General features: G+C 37.2%; 2 non-coding genes across 2 annotated transcripts; one reads left to right on the top strand and one right to left on the bottom strand.

The window, feature by feature from the left end:
• Window positions 1-7,350: 7,350 nt before the first annotated feature.
• Window positions 7,351-7,454, bottom strand: LOC127901620 (small nucleolar RNA R71). Its single transcript, XR_008053864.1, has one exon. It is a non-coding gene; the product is annotated as a small nucleolar RNA R71 (small nucleolar RNA).
• A 7,618-nt stretch (window positions 7,455-15,072) lies between these two features.
• On the top strand, window positions 15,073-15,176 carry LOC127901617 (small nucleolar RNA R71). Its single transcript, XR_008053861.1, has one exon. It is a non-coding gene; the product is annotated as a small nucleolar RNA R71 (small nucleolar RNA).
• Window positions 15,177-21,903: the final 6,727 nt, after the last annotated feature.

Below are 21,903 nucleotides of genomic sequence, written 5' to 3'. Positions count from 1 at the left end.
CCTTAGCACCATATTGATTAGAGCGTGGTTCATGAGGTGTGGATTACTCCCTCATAATTTAATTGGCATTAATACGGATTATTTAGCCCATGATGCATGTTAATACGGATCCAGATACCCAAGTACATCATTTCAATAGATTTCGCTTCAATTTATTCTCGCTATTGCAATTCCAATTTTAGAATTTATTATCGCCATCTCAATTCCAATTTTAGAATAATTTAAATCACTTCCACCACAATTTCAACCACCCATTTACAAAATTAATTCTACATATAATTAAAATCCACCTCCTCGTGGGATCGACACTCGTCACCATTGATCTATACTACAATAGATTCGTGCGCTTGCGAGTTCATTAAAATTTGCACAACAAGTTTTTGGCGCTGTTGCCGGGGAGGTAAGTAATTTTAATTCATAGAATTAATTTGTGAATAATTTCTTTTATTTGTTTTCTTATATTTTTTTATTAAAAAAAAAGAAAAAGAAAAAAAAAGTGAATTTACATTTAAAGGTTAGTATTTCTTTTCTTTTTCTCTTCTTTAAAATTCTGTAATTTAATTTTCAATTGAAATTTTTTTTGTTTATCTTATTAATTTATTTTTAGTTAATTTAATTTCACGTATTTGTTTTTGTGTATTTTTGTAGAAAGGTTTTAATAGCGCAATAAGGTTAGTATCGTAATTTCTCCTTCTTCTTTATTTTTATTTGTTTTGTTCCCATCTTTATGTTTATTTTTATTTTATTTGTTTTGCATGCATGGTTGTAGGTCATTATTTCCTAATCTTGAACCTATGGACCTTGAACTAGAAAAAACACTTCGCACACAAAAGCACATTAAAAATAAATTTGGAATGGATTTACAAGCACCACAGGAGAAGCCATTTAAGGATTATTTCAGTCCTTTAGCTAATTTGAGCACATCATGCATAAGATACCCAAATGTAGTTGCTAGGAGTTTTGAATTAAAACCTAGTGTGCTAAATTGTCTCCAAACATTCTATGGCCTAGAAAATGAGGACCCATATAATCATCTGAATGATTTTCATGCCATTTGTCAAACTTTTAAATATGAAAATTTTTCAGACGATGATGTTAAATTCAGATTATTCCCATTTTCTTTAAAGGATAGAGCTCGTTCATGGTTAAATACTTTACCTGCTAATAGCATTTCATCATGGGAACAAATGGTAACGAAATTTTTGAATAAATATTTCCCAGTGCATAAAACCAATGCTATTCGCAGGAAAATTTCAGAGTTTACACAGAGAGAAGACGAGCAGTTTTTCGAAACATGGGAGCAATTCAATAGGCTACTCTTGCAGTGTCCAATTTATGGGTACGAGAAATGGCACCAATGCCAATACTTTTTGGAGGGATTATTGCCGAATGTGCAAGAATGGCTAATGGCAACAAGTGGAGGAGAGCTAATGTCAAAAAGTGCATCAGAGATTTGGGAATTCTTCCAGCGACAAGCGGATAATTCCCAACAACGGAGTCGATCACTCAGGAATACTAGAAGAATTAAGGGAGTAAATGAGGTTCACATTGGCGAGTCAACTTCGGGAATCAAAGAAGTTAAGGAGATGGTTGAAGGTCTTGCTCGACAAATAGCATCGTTATCGACTGCTAACTCAACAGCACCACATGACCATGACTCATACTCATATCAAGCCAATGCCATAGGTGTAATGAGAAAGCCATCAAATTACAACCCATACTCCAACACATATAACCCTGGATGGAGAGACCACCCTAATTTTTCATGGTCTCAAGGACTCCAACAGAATGGACCAGCAGCTTCAACTCCACCAATGCAACCAATTCCTCAAATTCCTCAAGCCTCTCAGCCCCCATTTAGAGTATACAATCAGAACCAGAACTACTCTCAACCCAGACCATGGGAGGAGTCATTCCAGAATCTTAAGAATCTTACTCACTCTACGATTGAGCAACAGAACCGCACCATTGATGGACTATGAAATGAGTTGAGAGCAGGCTTCAATTCACAAGCCCAATCAGTTTCAAGCCTTGAGAAGATGATGGGACAACTTGCTTCTTCAGTTCAGACCTTGGCAATGACCGTTGAGAAAGGTAAATTTCCAAGTCAACCAGTGCCTGACCCTAAAGGAGTGCATGAAGCAAGTACCAGTTCACCACAGCAGCATGGAGAAGTCAAAGCCGTCATGACCTTGCGAAAAGGAAAAGAAGTCGACAACAAAGTGGAGATGCCGGTGATAAAAGAAAATCAAATTGTACCTGTGAATGTTGAGGACTCATCACCGGAGGAGAGAGAAGAAACCAACCCACAGGAATATGTTCCCAAAGCTCCATTTCCTCAGAGGTTAGCTAAAGGAAAAAAGGGAAAATCCACAGGTGAGATTCTTGAAATCTTCAAACAGGTAAGTATTAACATCCATTTGCTTGATGCTATTAAACAAGTTCCATCTTATGCCAAGTTTCTTAAAGACCTTTGTACTAAAAAGAGAAATATGCATGTTCAAAAGAAGGCATTTTTAACAGAAAACATTAGTTCTATACTCCAACATAAAATTCCTTTTAAATGCAAAGACCCAGGCTCCCCCACTATCTCATGTAGTATAGGGAGCCACATAATTGAGAATGCTTTGTTGGATTTAGGAGCTAGTGTAAATCTATTGCCTTACTCAGTATTTTTGAAACTTAGACTGGGAGAATTACACCCAACTCCAGTGGTGTTACAGCTTGCAGATCGGTCCACGAAAATACCTCGTGGTATTGTGGAGGACGTGCTTATCCAGGTAGACAAGTTTTATTTTCCTGTTGATTTCATTGTAATTGATGCTCAACCAATACAGGATTCAAGGAAGCACATCCCCATTATCCTAGGCCGACCTTTCTTGGCAACTGCGGATGCTCACATTCAATCCAGGACTGGACATATGCAGTTTCCTTCGGCAGCATGACTATGGAGCTGAACATCTTCAACATTGCCAAACAACCTCACAATGCAGATGATGGAATTGTTGATGTGGATTTAATTGAAACATTAGTTGATGACACTTTTCTTTCAAACCTTAGTGATGATCCTTTACAAACATGTTTAACTCACTTTGGTTTTAATTTTGATATTGACAGATCAGTTGATGAGGTCAATGCCCTGCTTGACTCAGCACCATCTATGGACACTAATAAATGGAAGTCAAGTGTTGAACAACTAGCACCATCAGAGAAGAAACTCATCCCATCATCAGAATCACCACCGAAACTCGAGCTCAAACCATTACCCAACACTCTGGAATATGCATTTTTGGGAGAAGAAAGTACTCTGCCGGTAATCATATCATCATCCTTAAATGACGAACAAAAAGGTAAGTTGTTGGATGTTTTGAAAGAGCACAAAGGAGCATTAGGATGGACCATAGCAAACATTAAAGGTATAAACCCAGTAGATTGCATGCATTACATTCACCTTGATGAAAATGGTAAAACTACTTGGGAGATGCAACGCCGGTTAAATCCTAACATGAAAGAAGTTGTTAGAACTGAAGTCCTTAAGCTATTAGATGCAGGTATTGTTGTGCAAATTTTAATGAACTCGCAAGCGCACGAATCTATTGTAATATAGATCAATGGTGACGAGTGTCGATCCCACGAGGAGGTGGATTTTAATTATATGTAGAATTAATTTTGTAAATGGGTGGTTGGAATTGTGGTGGAAGTGATTTAAATTATCCTAAAATTGGAATTGAAATGGCGATAATAAATTCTAAAATTGGACTTGCAATGGCGAGAATAAATTGAAGAGAAATCTATTGAAATGACGTACTTGGGTATTTGGATCCGTATCAACATGCATCATGGGCTAAATAATCCGTATTAATGCCAATTAAATCATGAGGGGGGAATCCACACCTCATGAACCACGCTCTAATCAATATGGTGCTAAGCGCTTATCGTGCCAAATAATAATAACTTTATACTAGAGAGCCGGTGTAACCAAGGCAGTATCTAGACAAGACTATTATTATTTGTCGACGAAAAGTCAAATCATCCACAAAAACTAGAGGGGAAGAGAAAATAAATTTACCAAATTAAGCTCATGACACATGTTGAGACTTCACCTTCAACCCAAACTTGAAAGAAAATTAGCCACTCATAGTTGAACTAGGGGCAAAATGGGAATTTATTAAAATACGAAGAAAATATAAGATGGAGAAGGAATTACAGAAAATGGATCCCAAAAATGGATTCAGAGATATCAAATTAGGGGGGGAGGCCCCCTTTTTATAGATACATGGAGTAAATCATAGCCATCGGATTAAAAACAGTTTGGATGCTCAGAATTGCGCCACGTCATTAGTCAACAGTCCACGGTTTGACCACGCGGATGAACAGTAATACGGTTTGACTCGGATGAACAGTAACGCGGTTTGACTCGGATGAACAGTAACACGGTTTGGTTAAAAATAATCCTGTGTGATGCATGTACCGTACGCGAGATTTTTCATCCACTGATATGCTGCCACGTCACCATCAACAGTACATAAGAATTTTAGCCCAACAGGATCGTGACACCTCATCAGTCAATGCCACATCATCGGTCAATGCCACGTCATCAATCCGTCTATGTGAGCAATGTTGTGAACAGTAACGTAGTTAGTACCGTACACGTGAATAGTACTGTACATATGGATAGTGCCATTTTTCCTTTTATGCTCCTCCTAAGGTTTTCGACCGTCCTGAGTTCAAAAGTGATGTCCGTTTTGCCGTCTGATCTCTCCTTTATTGTGAAATGACTATAATGCCCCTAAAATACATAAAATACTTAATTAAAATAAAACACATGTAATTAAATCACAAGAAGGTTAAATACATAAAAGTAAGGGTTGTTAGTAAGACTTGAAATGTAAAATGACGGTTTTCTCCTTTATAAATATGCATTTTCTAACACTCAACAGTCTACTGGGCTGATTCATGTGGATGGTTAATATGGGTGTGATATTTCTTTAGACTGGAGATAATGCTTATACTTTTATTTGATTGCTATCATTAATCTGATTGAATAAATACGAGTGTTTCTAAAAAAAAAAAAATCATTTTGAATTTGAATTTTGTTATCGCTTTATTTGCTAGGGACTAGCAATAAGCTGGTTGGGGGGTGTGTTGTTGAGTGTTAGAAAATGCATATTTATAAAGGAGAAAACCGTCATTTTACATTTCAAGTCTTACTAACAACCCTTACTTTTATGTATTTAACCTTCTTGTGATTTAATTACATGTGTTTTATTTTAATTAAGTATTTTATGTATTTTAGGGGCATTATAGTCATTTCACAATAAAGGAGAAATCAAACGGCAAAACGGACATCACTTTTGAACTCAGGACGGTCAAAAACCTTAGGAGGAGCATAAAAGGAAAAATGATACTATTCACATGTACGGTACTATTCACGTGTACAGTACTGTATACGTTACTGTTCACGACACTGTTCACATAGACAGATGATGACGTGGCATTGACCGATGATGTGGCATTGACTGATGAGGTGTCACGATCCTGTTGGACTAAAATTCTTATGTACTGTTGATGGTGACGTGGCAGCATATCAGTGGACGAAAAATCTCGCGTACGGTGCATGCATCACACATGATTATTTTCAACCAAACCGCGTTACTGTTCATTCAGGTCAAACCGTGTTACCGTTCATCCGCGTGGTCAAACCGTGGACTGTTGACTGATGACGTGGCGCAATCCTGAGCGTCCAAACTGTTTTTAATCCGATGGCCATGATTTACTCCATGTATCTATAAAAAGGGGGCCTCTCCCCCCTAATTGGATATCTCTAAATCCATTTTTGGGATCCATTTTCTGTAATTCCTTCTCCATCTTGTATTTTCTTCGTATTTTAATAAATTCCTATTTTGCCCCTAGTTCAATTATGAGTAACTAATTTTCTTTCAAGCTTGGGTTGAAGGTGAAGTCTCAACATGTGTCATGGGCTTAATTTGGTAAATTTATTTTCTCTTCCCCTCTAGTTTTTGTGGATGTTTTGACTTTTCGTCGACAAATAATACTAATCTTGTCTAGTACCGCCTTGGTTTCACCGGCCCTATAGTACAAGGTTATTATTATTTGGCACGATAAGCCCTTTGCACCATATTGATTAGAGCATGGTTCATGAGGTGTGGATTCCCCCCTCATGATTTAATTGGCATTAATATGGATTATTTAGCCTATGATGCATGTTGATGCGGATCCGAATACCCAAGTACGTCATTTCAATAGAATTATCTTCAATTTATTCTCGCCATTGCAAGTCCAATTTTAGAATTTATTATCGCCATTTCAATTCCAATTTTAGGATAATTTAAATCACTTCCACCACAATTCCAACCACCCATTTACAAAATTAATTCTACATATAATTAAAATCCACCTCCTCGTGGGATCGACACTCGTCACCATTAGTCTATACTACAATAGATTCGTGCGCTGCGAGTACATTAAAATTTGCACAACAAGTTTTTGGCGCTATTGCCGGGGAACGAAGTAATTTTAATTCATAGAATTAATTTTTGTGAATAATTTCTTTTAAATTGTTTTCTTGTAGTTTATTTTTTTATTAAAGAAAAAAAAGAGTGAATTTACATTTTGAGTTAAGAATTTTATTTTATTTTTCTCTTCTTTAAAATTCTGTAATTTAATTTTCAATTTATTTTTTCTTTGTAATTTTTTTTATTAATTTACTTTTAGTTAATTTATTTCACGTATTTGTTTAAGTGCGTTTTTATAGAAATGTTGTAACAGCGCAATAAGGTTAGTATCGTAATTTCTCTCTCTTCTTTATTTTTATTTGTTTTGTTCTCATCTTTATTTTTATTTTATTTGTTTTGCATGTATGGTCGTAGGTCATTATTTCCTAATCTTGAACCTATAGACTTTGAATTAGAAAAAACACTTCGCACACACAAACAAGTAAAAAATAAAATGGATTTGCAACCACAGGAGAGGCCATTTAAAGATTATTTCAGTCCCTTAGCTAATTTGAGCACGTCATGCATAAGATACCCAAATGTAGCTGCTAGGAGTTTTGAATTAAAACCTAGTGTGTTAAATTGTCTCCCTACATTTTATGGCCTAGAAAATGAGGATCCATATAATCATTTGAATGATTTTCATGCCATTTGTCAAACATTCAAATATGAGAATTTTTCAGATGATGATGTTAAACTTAGACTATTCCCATTTTTTTTAAAGGATAGAGCTCGTTCATGGTTAAATACGTTGCCTGCTAATAGCATTTCATCATGGGAACAAATGGTAACTAAATTTTTGAATAAATATTTCCCAGTGCATAAAACTAATGCTATTCGCAGGGAAATCTCAGAGTTTACTCAGAGAGAGGACGAGCAGTTTTTTGAGACATGGGAGCGATTCAATGGGCTACTCTTGAAGTGTCCACATCATGGGTACGAGAAATGGCATCAATGCCAATACGTTTTGGAGGGATTATTGTCGAATGTGCAAGAATGGCTAATGGCAACAAGTGGAGGAGAACTAATGTCAAAAAGTGCATCAGAGATTTGGGAATTCTTCCAGCGACAAGCGGATAATTCCCAACAACGGAGTCGATCACTCAGGAATACTAGAAGAATTAAGGGAGTAAATGAGGTTCACATTGGCGAATCAAGTTCAGAAATTAAAGAAGTCAACGCGATAATTGAAGGTCTCTCTCGACAAATAGCATCGTTATCGACTGCTAAATCAACAGAGCCACATGACCATGACTCATACTCAGATCAAGCCAATGCCATAAGTGTAATGAGAAAACCATCGAATTACAACCCATACTCCAACACATATAACCCTGGATGGAGAGACCACCCCAATTTTTCATGGTCTCAAGGATTCCAACAGAACGGACCAGCAGCTCCACAAATGCAACCAATTCCACAAAATCCTCAAGCCTCTCAGCCCCCATTTAGACCATACAATCAGAACCAGAACTACTCTCAACCTAGACCATGGGAGGATGCATTCCAGAATTTCAAAAATCTTACTCACTCCACGATTGAGCAACAGAATCGCACCATTGATGGACTACGAAATGAGTTGAGAGCAGGCCTCAATTCACAAGCCCAATCAGTTTCAAGCCTCGAGAAGATGGTGGGACAACTTGCTTCTTCAATTCAGACCTTGGCAATGACTGTTGAGAAAGGCAAGTTTCCAAGTCAACCAGTGCCTAATCCTAAAGGAGTACATGAAGCAAGTACCAGTTCACCACAGCAACATGGAGAGGTCAAAGCAGTAATGACCTTGCGAAAAGGAAAGGAAGTCGACAACAAAGTGGAGATGCCGGTGACAAAAGAAAATCAAATTGTACCTGTGAATATTGAGGACTCACCACCGGAGGAAAAAGAAGAAACCAACCCACGAGAATATGTTCCTAAAGCTCCATTTCCTCAGAGGTTAGCAAAAGGCAAAAAGGAAAAATCCACAGGTGAGATTCTCGAAATCTTCAAACAGGTAAGTGTTAACATCCCTTTGGTTGATGCTATTAAACAAGTTCCATCTTATGCCAAGTTTCTTAAAGACCTTTGTACTAAAAAGAGAAATATGCATGTTCAAAAGAAGGCATTTTTAACAGAAAACGTTAGTTCTATACTCCAACATAAAATTCCTTTGAAATGCAAAGACCCAGGCTCCCCCACTATCTCGTGTAGTATAGGGAACCACACAATTGAGAATGCTTTGTTGGATTTAGGAGCTAGTGTAAATTTGTTACCTTATTCTGTATTTGTGAAACTTGGACTTGGAGAATTACACCCAACTCCAGTGGTGTTACAGCTTGCAGATCGGTCCACAAAAATACCTCGTGGTATTGTGGAGGACATGCTTATTCAGGTAGACAAGTTTTATTTTCCTGTTGATTTCATTGTAATTGACACTCAACCTATACAGGATTCAAGGAAGCACATTCCCATTATCCTAGGCCGACCTTTCTTGGCAACTGCGGATGCTCACATTCAATGCAGGACTGGAAATATGCAGTTGTCTTTCGGCAACATGACTATGGAGCTGAACATCTTCAACATTGCCAAACAACCTCACAATGCAGATGATGAAATTGTTGATGTGGATTTAATTGAAGCATTATTTGATAATACTTTTCTTTCAAACCTTAGTGATGATCCTTTACAAACATGTTTAACTCACTTTGGTTTGGATTTTGATATTGATAGATCGGTCGATAAGGTCAACGCTTTACTTGACTCAGCACCATCCATGGACACTAATAAATGGAAGTCAAGAGTTGAGCAACTAGCACCATCAGAGAAGCAACTTATTCCATCATCAGAATCACCACCGAAACTCGAGCTCAAACCATTGCCCAACACTTTGGAATATGCGTTTTTGGGAGAAGAAAGTACTATGCCGGTAATCATCTCATCATCCCTAAATGACGAACAAAAAGGTAAGTTGTTGGATGTTTTAAAAGAGCACAAAGGAGCATTAGGATGGACCATAGCAGATATAAAAGGTATAAATCCAGTAGACTGCATGCATTACATTCACCTCGATGAAAATGCTAAATCTACTAGGGAAATGCAACGTCGGTTAAATCCTAATATGAAAGAAGTTGTTAGAATTGAAGTCCTTAAGCTATTAGATGCTGGTATCATTTACCCAATTTCTGATAGTTCATGGGTCAGTCCTGTACAAGTCGTCCCCAAAAAGTCAGGAGTCACAGTAGTTACCAATGCTGATAATGAATTAATACCAACTAGGGTAACTACAGGATGGCGTGTATGCATTGATTATAGAAAATTGAATTCTGTCACATGTAAAGACCATTTTCCTTTACCATTTATTGATCAAATGCTTAATAGATTAGCAGGCCATGAATTTTATTGCTTTCTAGATGGCTACTCAGGATATAATCAGATTCCCATAGCACCAAAAGATCAAGAGAAAACTACTTTCACTTGCCCTTTTGGCATATTTGCATATAGGAGAATGCCATTTGGATTATGTAATGCACCTGCTACATTTCAACGATGCATGTTGAGCATTTTTTCTGATATGGTTGAACGATTCCTTGAAGTCTTTATGGATGACTTTTCTGTCTTTGGTAACTCGTTTGATCAATGTTTACATCATCTAACACTAGTTCTGCAGAGATGTATCGAGAAGAACTTGATCTTAAATTGGGAGAAATGCCATTTTATGGTAAAACAAGGTATTGTTCTCGGTCACATCATTTCGAGCAAAGGTATTGAGGTTGACAAAGCCAAGGTGGATCTCATTTCTAATCTTCCTCCACCCAAAACAGTCAGAGAAGTAAGATCTTTCCTTGGGCATGCTGGTTTCTATAGACGTTTCATTAAAGATTTTAGCAAAGTTTCTAGACCCTTATGCAATTTACTTGCTAAGGATGTACCTTTTATCTTTAATGATTCACGTCTTATGGCGTTTGAAAAATTAAAACAGTTGTTGACATCATCACCCATCATTCAGGCCCCAAACTGGAGCTTACCATTTGAGCTAATGTGTGATGCATCTGATTATGCAGTAGGAGCAGTATTAGGACAAAGAGTTGATCGAATTCCCTACGTTATTTACTATGCTAGTATGACATTAAATGATGCACAGTTGAACTATTCAACTACTGAAAAAGAAATGCTAGCAGTAGTGTTTGCATTGGAAAAATTTCGATCATATCTCATTGGTTGTAAAATAATTATATTCACGGATCATGCTGCTCTTAAATATCTTCTCACAAAAGCTTTTCCATATACTAGCCTGTAGGGTGACATCCCAATCAGGGTCTTGAAAGCCATTCTATATGCCCATAATGCATCATCAAGTCTTAATGACCAATCTTTTCTGTCCGGCCTCATCGTCTTTTCTAATATGTGTTTTATTTCTCGATTGGAGATCTCAACTTGGCCACTGGTTTGCGGATGATACGGAGTCGCCACTTTGTGTGTGATTGAATACTTTGTCAAAAGAGCTTTGAATGCTTTGTTACAAAAGTGGGTACCACCATCACTGATTATTGCTCGAGGAAATCCAAAGCGTGAAACAATGTTGCTTTTCAAAAATCCTATCACCACCTTGTGATCATTGGTTCTGCATGGAATTGCTTCTACCCATTTTGATACGTAGTCAACAGCAACCAATATGTATTGGTGGCCAAAAGAAGAGGGAAATGGTCTCATAAAGTCGATACCCCATACATAAAAAATCTCAACCACTAAAATTGAATTTAGTGGCATCATATTCCTTCGCGTAATGCTCCCCATTCGTTGACACCTATCACATGAAGAACAAAAAGTGTAAGCATCTCGAAATATAGTTGGCCAATAAAAACCACATTGTAAAACTTTAGTTGCTGTTTTCTTAGCACTGAAATGGCCTTTACAAGCTTGTTCATGGCAGAATGAAAGAATATTCTGAATTTCATTTTCTGGGACACATCGTCTAACAATTTGATCCGCACAATACTTGAACAAATACTGGTCATCCCAAAAGAAATTCTTTATCTCTGCAAAGAATTTAGCCTTGTCTTGCTTGGTCCAATACTCTGGAAATTTACCTGTAACAAGATAATTAACTATATCAGCATACCAAGGTAATACTTCCACACTCATTAATTGTTCATCTGGAAATGACTCATTCAATATTAATGGCTCTGTAATTGTGTCAAAATGGAGACGAGAGAGGTGGTCCGCCACAACATTTTCTGTCCCTTTCTTATCTTTGAATTCCAAGTCAAATTCCTGCAAAAGTAACACCCAACGAATTAGTCTAGCTTTTGCATCTTTCTTTGTGAGAAGATATTTAAGAGCAGCATGATCTGTGAATATAATTATTTTACAACCAATGAGATAGGATCGAAATTTTTCCAATGCAAACACTACTGCTAGCATTTCTTTTTCAGTAGTTGAATAGTTCAACTGTGTATCATTTAATGTCATACTAGCATAGTAAATAACGTGGGGAATTCGATCAACCCTTTGTCCTAATACTGCTCCTACTGCATAATCAGATGCATCACACATTAGCTCAAATGGTAAGCTCCAGTTTGGGGCCTGAATGATGGGTGATGATGTCAACAACTGCTTTAATTTTTCAAAAGCCACAAGACATGAATCATTAAAGATAAAAGGTACATTCTTAGCAAGTAGATTGCATAAGGGTCTAGAAACTTTGCTAAAATCTTTAATGAAACGTCTATAGAAACCAGCATGCCCAAGGAAAGATCTTACTTCTCTGACTGTTTTGGGTGGAGAAAGATTAGAAATGAGATCCACCTTGGCTTTGTCAACCTCAATACCTTTGCTCGAAATGATGTGACCGAGAACAATACCTTGTTTTACCATAAAATGACATTTCTCCCAATTTAAGACCAAGTTCTTCTCGATACATCTCTGCAGAACTAGTGTTAAATGATGTAAACATTGATCAAACGAGTCACCAAAGACAGAAAAATCATCCATAAAGACTTCAAGGAATCGTTCCACCATATCAGAAAAAATGCTCAACATGCATCGTTGAAATGTAGCAGGTGCATTACATAATCCAAATGACATTCTCCTATATGCAAATGTGCCAAAAGGGCAAGTGAAAGTAGTTTTCTCCTGATCTTTTGGTGCTATGGGAATCTGATTATATCCTAAGTAGCCATCTAGAAAGCAATAAAATTCATGGCCTGCTAATCTATCAAGCATTTGATCAATAAATGGTAAAGGAAAATGGTCTTTACGTGTGACAGAATTCAACTTTCTATAATCAATGCAAACACGCCATCCTGTAGTTACTCTAGTGGGTATCAATTCATTATCAGCATTGGTAACTATTGTGACTCCTGACTTTTTGGGGACAACTTGTACGGGACTGACCCATGAACTATCAGAAATGGGGTAAATGATACCTGCGTCTAATAGCTTAAGGACTTCTGGTCTAACAACTTTTTTCATGTTAGGATTTAACCGACGTTGCATCTCCCTAGTAGTTTTAGCATTTTCATCAAGGTGAATGTAATGCATGCAGTCTACTGGATTTATACCTTTTATGTCTGCTATGGTCCATCCTAATGCTCCTTTGTGTTCTTTTAAAACATCCAACAACTTACCTTTTTGTTCGTCATTTAGGGATGATGAGATGATTACCGGTATAGTACTTTCTTCTCCCAAAAACGCATATTCCAAAGTGTTGGGTAATGGTTTGAGCTCGAGTTTCGGTGGTGAGTCTGATGATGGGATGAGTTTATTCTCTGATGGTGCTAGTTGTTCAACTTTTGACTTCCATTTATTAGCGTCAAAATCAAAACCAAAGTGAGTTAAACATGTTTGTAAAGGATCATCACTAAGGTTTGAAAGAAAAGTGTCATCAACTATTGTTTCAATTAAATCCACATCAACAATTCCATCATCTGCACTGTGAGATTGTTTGGCAATGTTGAAGATGTTCAGCTCCATAGTCATGTTGCCGAAAGACAACTGCATATTTCCAGTCCTGCATTGAATGTGAGCATCCGCAGTTGCCAAGAAAGGTCGGCCTAGAATAATGGGGATGTGCTTCCTTGAATCCTGTATTGGTTGAGTGTCAATTACAATGAAATCAACAGGAAAATAAAATGTGTCTACCTGAATAAGCACGTCCTCCACAATACCACGAGGTATTTTCGTGGATCGATCTGCAAGCTGTAACACCACTGGAGTTGGGTGTAATTCTCCAAGTCCAAGTTTCACAAACACTGAATAAGGTAACAGATTTACACTAGCTCCTAAATCCAATAAAGCATTCTCAATTGTGTGGTTCCCTATGCTACATGAGATAGTGGGGGAGCCTAGGTCTTTGCATTTTAAAGGAATTTTATGTTGGAGTATAGAACTAACTTTTTTTGTTAAAAATGCCTTCTTTTGAACATGCATATTTCTCTTTTTAGTACAAAGGTCTTTAAGAAACTTGGCATAAGATGGAACTTGCTTAATAGCATCAAGTAAAGGAATGTTAACACTTACCTGTTTGAAGATTTCAAGAATCTCACCTGTGGATTTTCCCTTTTTTCCTTTCGCTAACCTCTGAGGAAATGGAGCTTTCGAAATGTATTCTCATGGGTTGGTTTCTTCTTTCTCCTCCGGTGATGATTCCTCAACATTCACAGGTACAATTTGATTTTCTTTTGTCACCGGCATCTCCACTTTATTGTCGACTTCTTTTCCTTTTCGCAAGGTCATTACTGCTTTGACTTCTCCATGCTGCTGTGGTGAACTGGTACTTGCTTCATGCACTCCTTTAGGGTTAGGCATTGGTTGACTTGGAAACTTACCTTTCTCAACGGTCATTGCCAAGGTTTGAACTGAAGAAGTAAGTTGTCCCACCATCTTCTCGAAGCTTGAAACTTATTGGGCTTGTGAGTTGAAGCCCGCTCTCAACTCATTTCGTAGTCCATCAATGGTGCGGTTCTGTTGCTCAATCGTAGAGTGAGTAAGATTCTTGAGATTCTGGAATGAATCCTCCCATGGTCTGGGTTGAGAGTAGTTCTGGTTCTGATTGTATGGTCTAAATGGGGGCTGAGAGGCTTGAGGAATTTGCGGAATTGGTTGCATTGGTGGAGCTGGAGCTGCTGGTCCATTCTGTTGGAATCCTTGAGACCATGAAAAATTGGGGTGGTCTCTCCATCCAGGGTTATATGTGTTGGAGTATGGGTTGTAATTCGATGGTATTCTCATTACACCTATGGCATTGGCTTGATCTGAGTATGAGTCATGGTCATGTGGCTCTGTTGATTTAGCAGTCGATAACGATGCTATTTGTCGAGAGAGACCTTCAATTATCGCTTTAACTTCTTTAATTTCTGAACTTGACTCGCCAATGTGAACCTCATTTACTCCCTTAATTCTTCTTGTATTCCTGAGTGATCGACTCCGTTGTTGGGAATTATCCGCTTGTCGCTGGAAGAATTCCCAAATTTCTGATGCACTTTTTGACATTAGCTCTCCTCCACTTGTTGCCATTAGCCATTCTTGCACATTCGGCAATAATCCCTCCAAAAAGTATTGACATTGGTGCCATTTTTCGTACCCATGATGTGGACACTTCAAGAGTAGCCCATTGAATCGCTCCCATGTTTCAAAAAACGGCTCGTCCTCTCTCTGGGTAAACTCCGAGATTTCCCTGCGAATAGCGTTGGTTTTATGCATTGGGAAATATTTATTCAAAAATTTTGTTACCATTTGTTCCCATGATGAAATGCTATTAGCAGGTAAAGTATTTAACCATGAACGAGCTCTATCCTTTAAAGAAAATGGGAATAATCTGAGTTTAACATCATCGTCTGAAAAATTTTCATATTTAAAAGTTTGACAAATTGCATGAAAATTATTCAGATGATTATATGGGTCCTCATTTTCTAGGCCATAAAATGTTGGGAGACAATTTAGCACACTGGGTTTTAATTCAAAACTCCTAGCAGCTACATTTGGGTATCTTATACATGATGTGCTCAAATTTGCTAAAGGACTGAAATAATCCTTAAATGGCCTCTCCTGTGGTTGCAAATCCATTTTATTTTTTACTTGTTTGTGTGTGCGAAGTGTTTTTTCTAATTCAAAGTCTATAGGTTCAAGATTAGGAAATAATGACCTACGACCATGCAAGCAAAACAAATAAAATAAAAATAAAGATGAGAACAAAACAAATAAAAATAAAGAAGAGGGAGAAATTACGATACTAACCTTATTGTGCTATTACAACCTTTCTATAAAAATACACAAAAATAAATACGTGATATAAATTAACTAAAAATAAATTAATAAGATAAACAAAAAAAATTACAAAGAAAAATAAATTGAAAATTAAATTACAGAATTTTAAAGATGAGAAAAAGGAAAGAAATACTAACCTTTAAATGTAGATTCACTTTTTTTTTAATTAAAAAATATTACAAGAAAACAATTAAAAGAAATTATTCACAAAAATTAATTCTATGAATTAAAATTACTTACCTCCCCGGCAACGGCGCCAAAAACTTGTTGTGCAAATTTTAATGAACTCGCAAGCGCACGAATCTATTGTAGTATAGATCAATGGTGACGAGTGTCGATCCCACGAGGAGGTGGATTTTAATTATATGTAGAATTAATTTTGTAAATGGGTGGTTGGAATTGTGGTGGAAGTGATTTAAATTATCCTAAAATTGGAATTGAAATGGCGATAATAAATTCTAAAATTGGACTTGCAATGGCGAGAATAAATTGAAGAGAAATCTATTGAAATGACGTACTTGGGTATTTGGATCCGTATCAACATGCATCATGGGCTAAATAATCCGTATTAATGCCAATTAAATCATGAGGGGGGAATCCACACCTCATGAACCACGCTCTAATCAATATGGTGCTAAGGGCTTATCGTGCCAAATAATAATAACCTTATACTAGAGAGCCGGTGTAACCAAGGCGGTATCTAGACAAGACTATTATTATTTGTCGACGAAAAGTCAAATCATCCACAAAACTAGAGGGGAAGAGAAAATAAATTTACCAAATTAAGCTCATGACACATGTTGAGACTTCACCTTCAACCCAAACTTGAAAGAAAATTAGCCACTCATAGTTGAACTAGGGGCAAAATGGGAATTTATTAAAATACGAAGAAAATACAAGATGGAGAAGGAATTACAGAAAATGGATCCCAAAAATGGATTCAGAGATATCAAATTAAGGAGGGGAGGCCCCCTTTTTATAGATACATGGAGTAAATCATGGCCATCGGATTAAAAACAGTTTGGACGCTCAAGATTGCGCCACATCATCAGTCAACAGTCCACGGTTTGACCACGCGGATGAACAATAACACGGTTTGACTCGGATGAACAGTAACGCGGTTTGACTCGAATGAACAGTAACGCGGTTTGGTTGAAAATAATCCTGTGTGATGCATGTACCGTACGCGAGATTTTTCATCCATTGATATGCTGCCACGTCACCATCAACAGTACATAAAAATTTTAGCCCAACAGGATCGTGACACCTCATCAGTCCATGCCACATCATCGGTCAATGCCACGTCATCGATCCGTCTATGTGAACAGTGTTGTGAACAGTAACGTAGTTAGTGCCGTACACGTGAATAGTGCCGTACATATGAATAGTGCTATTTTTCCTTTTATGCTCCTCCTAAGGTTTTCGACCGTCCTGAGTTCAAAAGTGATGTCCGTTTTGCCGTCTGATCTCTCCTTTATTGTGAAATGACTATAATGCCCCTAAAATACATAAAATACTTAATTAAAATAAAACACATGTAATTAAATCACAAGAAGGTTAAATACATAAAAGTAAGGGTTGTTAGTAAGACTTGAAATGTAAAATGACGGTTTTCTCCTTTATAAATATGCATTTTCTAACGCTCAACAGGTATCATTTATCCAATTTCTGATAGTTCATGGGTCAGTCCTGTGCAACTTGTCCCCAAAAAGTCAGGAGTCACAGTAGTTACGAATGCTGATAATGAATTGATACCCACTAGAGTAACTACAGGATGGCGTGTATGCATTGATTATAGAAAGTTGAATTCTGTCACACGTAAAGACTATTTTCCTTTACCATTTATTGATCAAATGCTTGATAGATTAGCAGGCCATTAATTTTATTGCTTTCTAGATGGCTACTCAGGATATAATCAGATTCCCATAGCACCAAAAGATTAGGAGAAAACTACTTTCACTTGCCCTTTTGGCACATTTGCATATAGGAGAATGCCATTTGGATTATGTAATGCACCTGCTACATTTCAACGATGCATGTTGAGCATTTTTTCTGATATGGTTGAACGATTCCTTGAAGTCTTTATGGATGACTTTTCTGTCTTTGGTGATTCGTTTTATCAATGTTTACATCATCTAACACTAGTTCTGCAGAGATGTATCGAGAAGAACTTGGTCTTAAATTGGGAGAAATGTCATTTTATGGTAAAACAAGGTATTGTTCTCGGTCACATCATTTCGAGCAAAGGTACTGAGGTTGAAAAAGCCAAAGTGGATCTCATTTCTAATCTTCCTCCACCCAAAACAGTCAGAGAAGTAAGATCTTTCCTTGGGCATGCTGGTTTCTATAGACGTTTCATTAAAGATTTTAGCAAAGTTTCTAGACCCTTATGCAATTTACTTGCTAAGGATGTCCCTTTTGTCTTTAATGATTCATGTCTTGTGGCATTTGAAAAGTTAAAACAGTTGTTGACATCATCACCCATCATTCAGTCCCCAAATTGGAGCTTACCATTTGAGCTCATGTGTGATGCATCTGATTATGCAGTAGGAGCAGTATTAGGACAAAAAGTTGATCGAATTCCCCACGTTATTTACTATGCTAGTATGACATTGAATGATGCACAGTTGAATTATTCAACTACTGAAAAAGAAATGCTAGCAGTAGTGTTTGCATTAGAGAAATTTCGATCTTATCTCATTGGTTGTAAAATAATTATATTCACAGATCATGCTGCTCTTAAATATCTTCTCACAAAGAAAGATGCAAAAGCTAGACTAATTCGTTGGGTGTCACTTTTGCAGGAATTTGACTTGGAATTCAAAGATAAGAAAGGGACAAAAAATATTGTGGCGGACCACCTCTCTCGTCTCTATTTTGACACAATTACAGAGCCATTAATATTGAATGAGTCATTTCCAGATGAACAATTAATGAGTGTGGAAGTATTACCTTGGTATGCTGATATAGTTAATTATCTTGTTACAGGTAAACTTCCAGAGCATTGGACCAAGCAAGATAAGGCTAAATTCTTTGCAAAGATAAAGAATTTCTTTTGGGATGACCAGTATTTGTTCAAGTATTGTGCGGATCAAATTGTTAGACGATGTGTCCCAGAAAATGAAATTCAGAATATTCTTTTATTCTGCCATAAACAAGCTTGTGGAGGCCATTTCAGTGCTAAGAAAACAGCAACTAAAGTTTTACAATGTGCTTTTTATTGGCCAACTATATTTCGAGATGCTTACACTTTTTGTTCTTCATGTGATAGGTGTCAACAAATGGGGAGCATTACACGAAGGAACATGATGCCACTAAATCTAATTTTAGTGGTTGAGATTTTTTATGTATGGGGTATCGACTTCATAGGACCCTTTCCCCATTCTTTTAGCCATCAATATATATCGGTTACTGTTGACTATGTATCGAAATGGGTAGAAGCAATTCCATGTAGAACCAATGATCACAAGGTGGTGATAGCATTTTTGAAAAGCAACATTGTCTCACGCTTTGGATTCCCTCGAGCAATAATCAGTGATGGTGGTGCCCACTTTTGTAACAAAGCATTCAAAGCTCTTTTGACAAAGTATTCAATCACACACAAAGTGGCGACTCCGTATCATCCGCAAACCAGTGGCCAAGTTGAGATATCCAATTGAGAAATAAAGCACATATTAGAAAAAACGGTGAGGCCAAACAGGAAAGATTGGTCATTAAGACTTTATGATGCATTATGGGCATACAGAACGGCTTTCAAGACCCCGATTGGGATGTCACCCTATAGGCTAGTGTATGGAAAAGCTTGCCACCTACCTGTGGAACTCGAGCATCGTGCGTATTGGGCCATCAAGAAATTCAATTTTGACATGCAGCAAGCCAGCTCAGAAAGAAGATTACAGCTGGGAGAACTTGAAGAAATTCGCAATGACGCATACGAAAATGCCAAGATTTACAAGCAACAAATGAAAGTCTTTCATGACAAGCAAATTATGAGAAAATCTTTCACTCTAGGTCAGAAAGTGTTTTTATTCAATTCTCGCTTGCACCTCCTATTCCCAGGTAAATTACACTCTCGTTGGTCTGGCCCATTTATTGTACATATTGTTTTTCCACATGGGGCAATTGAAATTAAGGACCCAAAGAACGGTGTCACGTTTAAAGTTAATGGTCAAAGACTAAAGCCATATCTAGAATACCAACCACATGGAGAAAACACCGAAATAAATTTGAGTGACCCACCAGATTTGAATTGATTTTTTTTCGGTGATTGATTTTTTTTCTTTCTTTATATTATTCTTTTGCTAATTGAAATTATTTTTGCATAAGTGTGTTTGTTTAACTATTAAGTTTTCTCTTATCATTTTTAATCATGAGTACCTTACTTAGACCGTTCCTCCTGAACATTCTTAAACCACTTCAACGTGTCAAAACTCATCTCAAAAGGCAGATTCAATTTTGTAAAATACATCGCATTTGGGCTCTACAACCACCAGAGTTAGTAGCCTATGTTGAGGGTTTAGAAAGCCAATTCAGAGACATTGAGAGAAGTGTTTACGACATCCAGTTGGAGCTTGAGGTAAATTCAATAAGAGGATGATTTTAATTTTCTTTGTGTGTTTTAATTTGTTTTTCTGTTTGTGTGCTTTAGTTTGTTACCCTGGTGAAGTGGCAGATAACGGTACTCCGTGACAATCAAGTCGGTTACTTCAGTTTCCCATAATAACTGATATTCTGAGGCGAAAGTATGGACAGAAACGAGATTCTAGCGAAGCTTCACAAGCGATTCCCTTCACTTCCTCAGAATGCCCTCCTTACGATCTATAAAGCTCGGTCCGAACGCATACGATTGCTCATGAGGAATAACATACCTGCTGATATTCATTGGTTAATTGAGGCGAAAGTACGATTGGCAGGTGAGTTACCTCCAAAATTTATTGCATGTATGCCTGGTTGTGGTAAAGGAAATTATGCAAGAAAACGACGAGCTCGAAGAATTTCTGTTGCTTGTCATAAGTGCGCCAGAATGAGTTGCAATAAAAACTCATGTTCTTTAGGAATGGTGTCTGATAACAGGGAAGATAAGATTCAATTCATTAGGGATGGCTTGAATAAGGAGTCATTGGATGATATCCTTTTGTCTCTTGAAACGCATCCCAGTGGATATGTGCAAGGAGCGATTCTCCAGTTATGGCCATTATTCCAGAAAGAGCATGCACGATATAGTCTCGGGAATCTGACTATAAACAACCCTGTTTGCCAGTTTATAAGAAAACTGGATGGGAAGCCTATCCTCAACCCATAGAGGGCGTTCAAGCCGTTTCTGGATGTAAAACCAAAGGAAGATGTGAGCCACAGTCGCAACTACCTGTAAATATCCTTTCACTTTACTGTTATTTTATTTTACTATTGTTTTATTGTGTGCATTATTATCTTTAATAATTTTATTACTATTTGCTTTTTCCTCATTACTGTTTGCTTTTTCCCTTTTACTGTTTTCTTTTTGACTAGCGAGCCACGTGCTTTACGCGTTATTTGACACTGACATGTTACCTCATACACAACTGTGATCCACTATCACCAAGATTCTTAAATGTGATTTCTTTTTTGTCAAGCACTCACAAATTGTTTTTGAGAAGTATCACAATGGCAGCTACTCCCAATAAACAATTCAAGAACATTTGTGTGCTTTCTGGATTTACATATGGCAAACATAAAGAGTTCATTGAGGCAGCCATCAATCTTGGTCGAAGTATAGCAGAGAGAAAATTACACTTGGTGTATGGAGGAGGTAACCGAGAGTTATCAAAAATGGTCTCAGAAGCAGCTTTTATCAGAGGAAGTCAAGTGTTAGGCATCATCCCCAGAGTCTTAAAACCATTGGGCAGTTCGTCTGACTCATCAACTGGAGAAGAGCTAGTCGTCTCAGGTATGCAAGAAAGAGTAACTGAAATGCTTAATCATGCTGATGCTTTTATTTTCTTTCCAGGAGATCTTGCAACACTAGAGGCACTTATCACACTAGCATCTTGGGCCCATTTGCACATCCACCAGAAACCCATCGGTTTGTTAAATGTCAATAACTTTTATGATGGCTTTATCGCATTTCTTAACCATGCAATAAAAATTTATTTCATTCCTTCTATTG

Source organism: Citrus sinensis, chromosome 3 (genome assembly GCF_022201045.2).
Source record: "Citrus sinensis cultivar Valencia sweet orange chromosome 3, DVS_A1.0, whole genome shotgun sequence".
Taxonomy (NCBI): Eukaryota; Viridiplantae; Streptophyta; class Magnoliopsida; order Sapindales; family Rutaceae; genus Citrus; species Citrus sinensis.
This window is presented reverse-complemented; position numbering and strand designations above follow the sequence as displayed.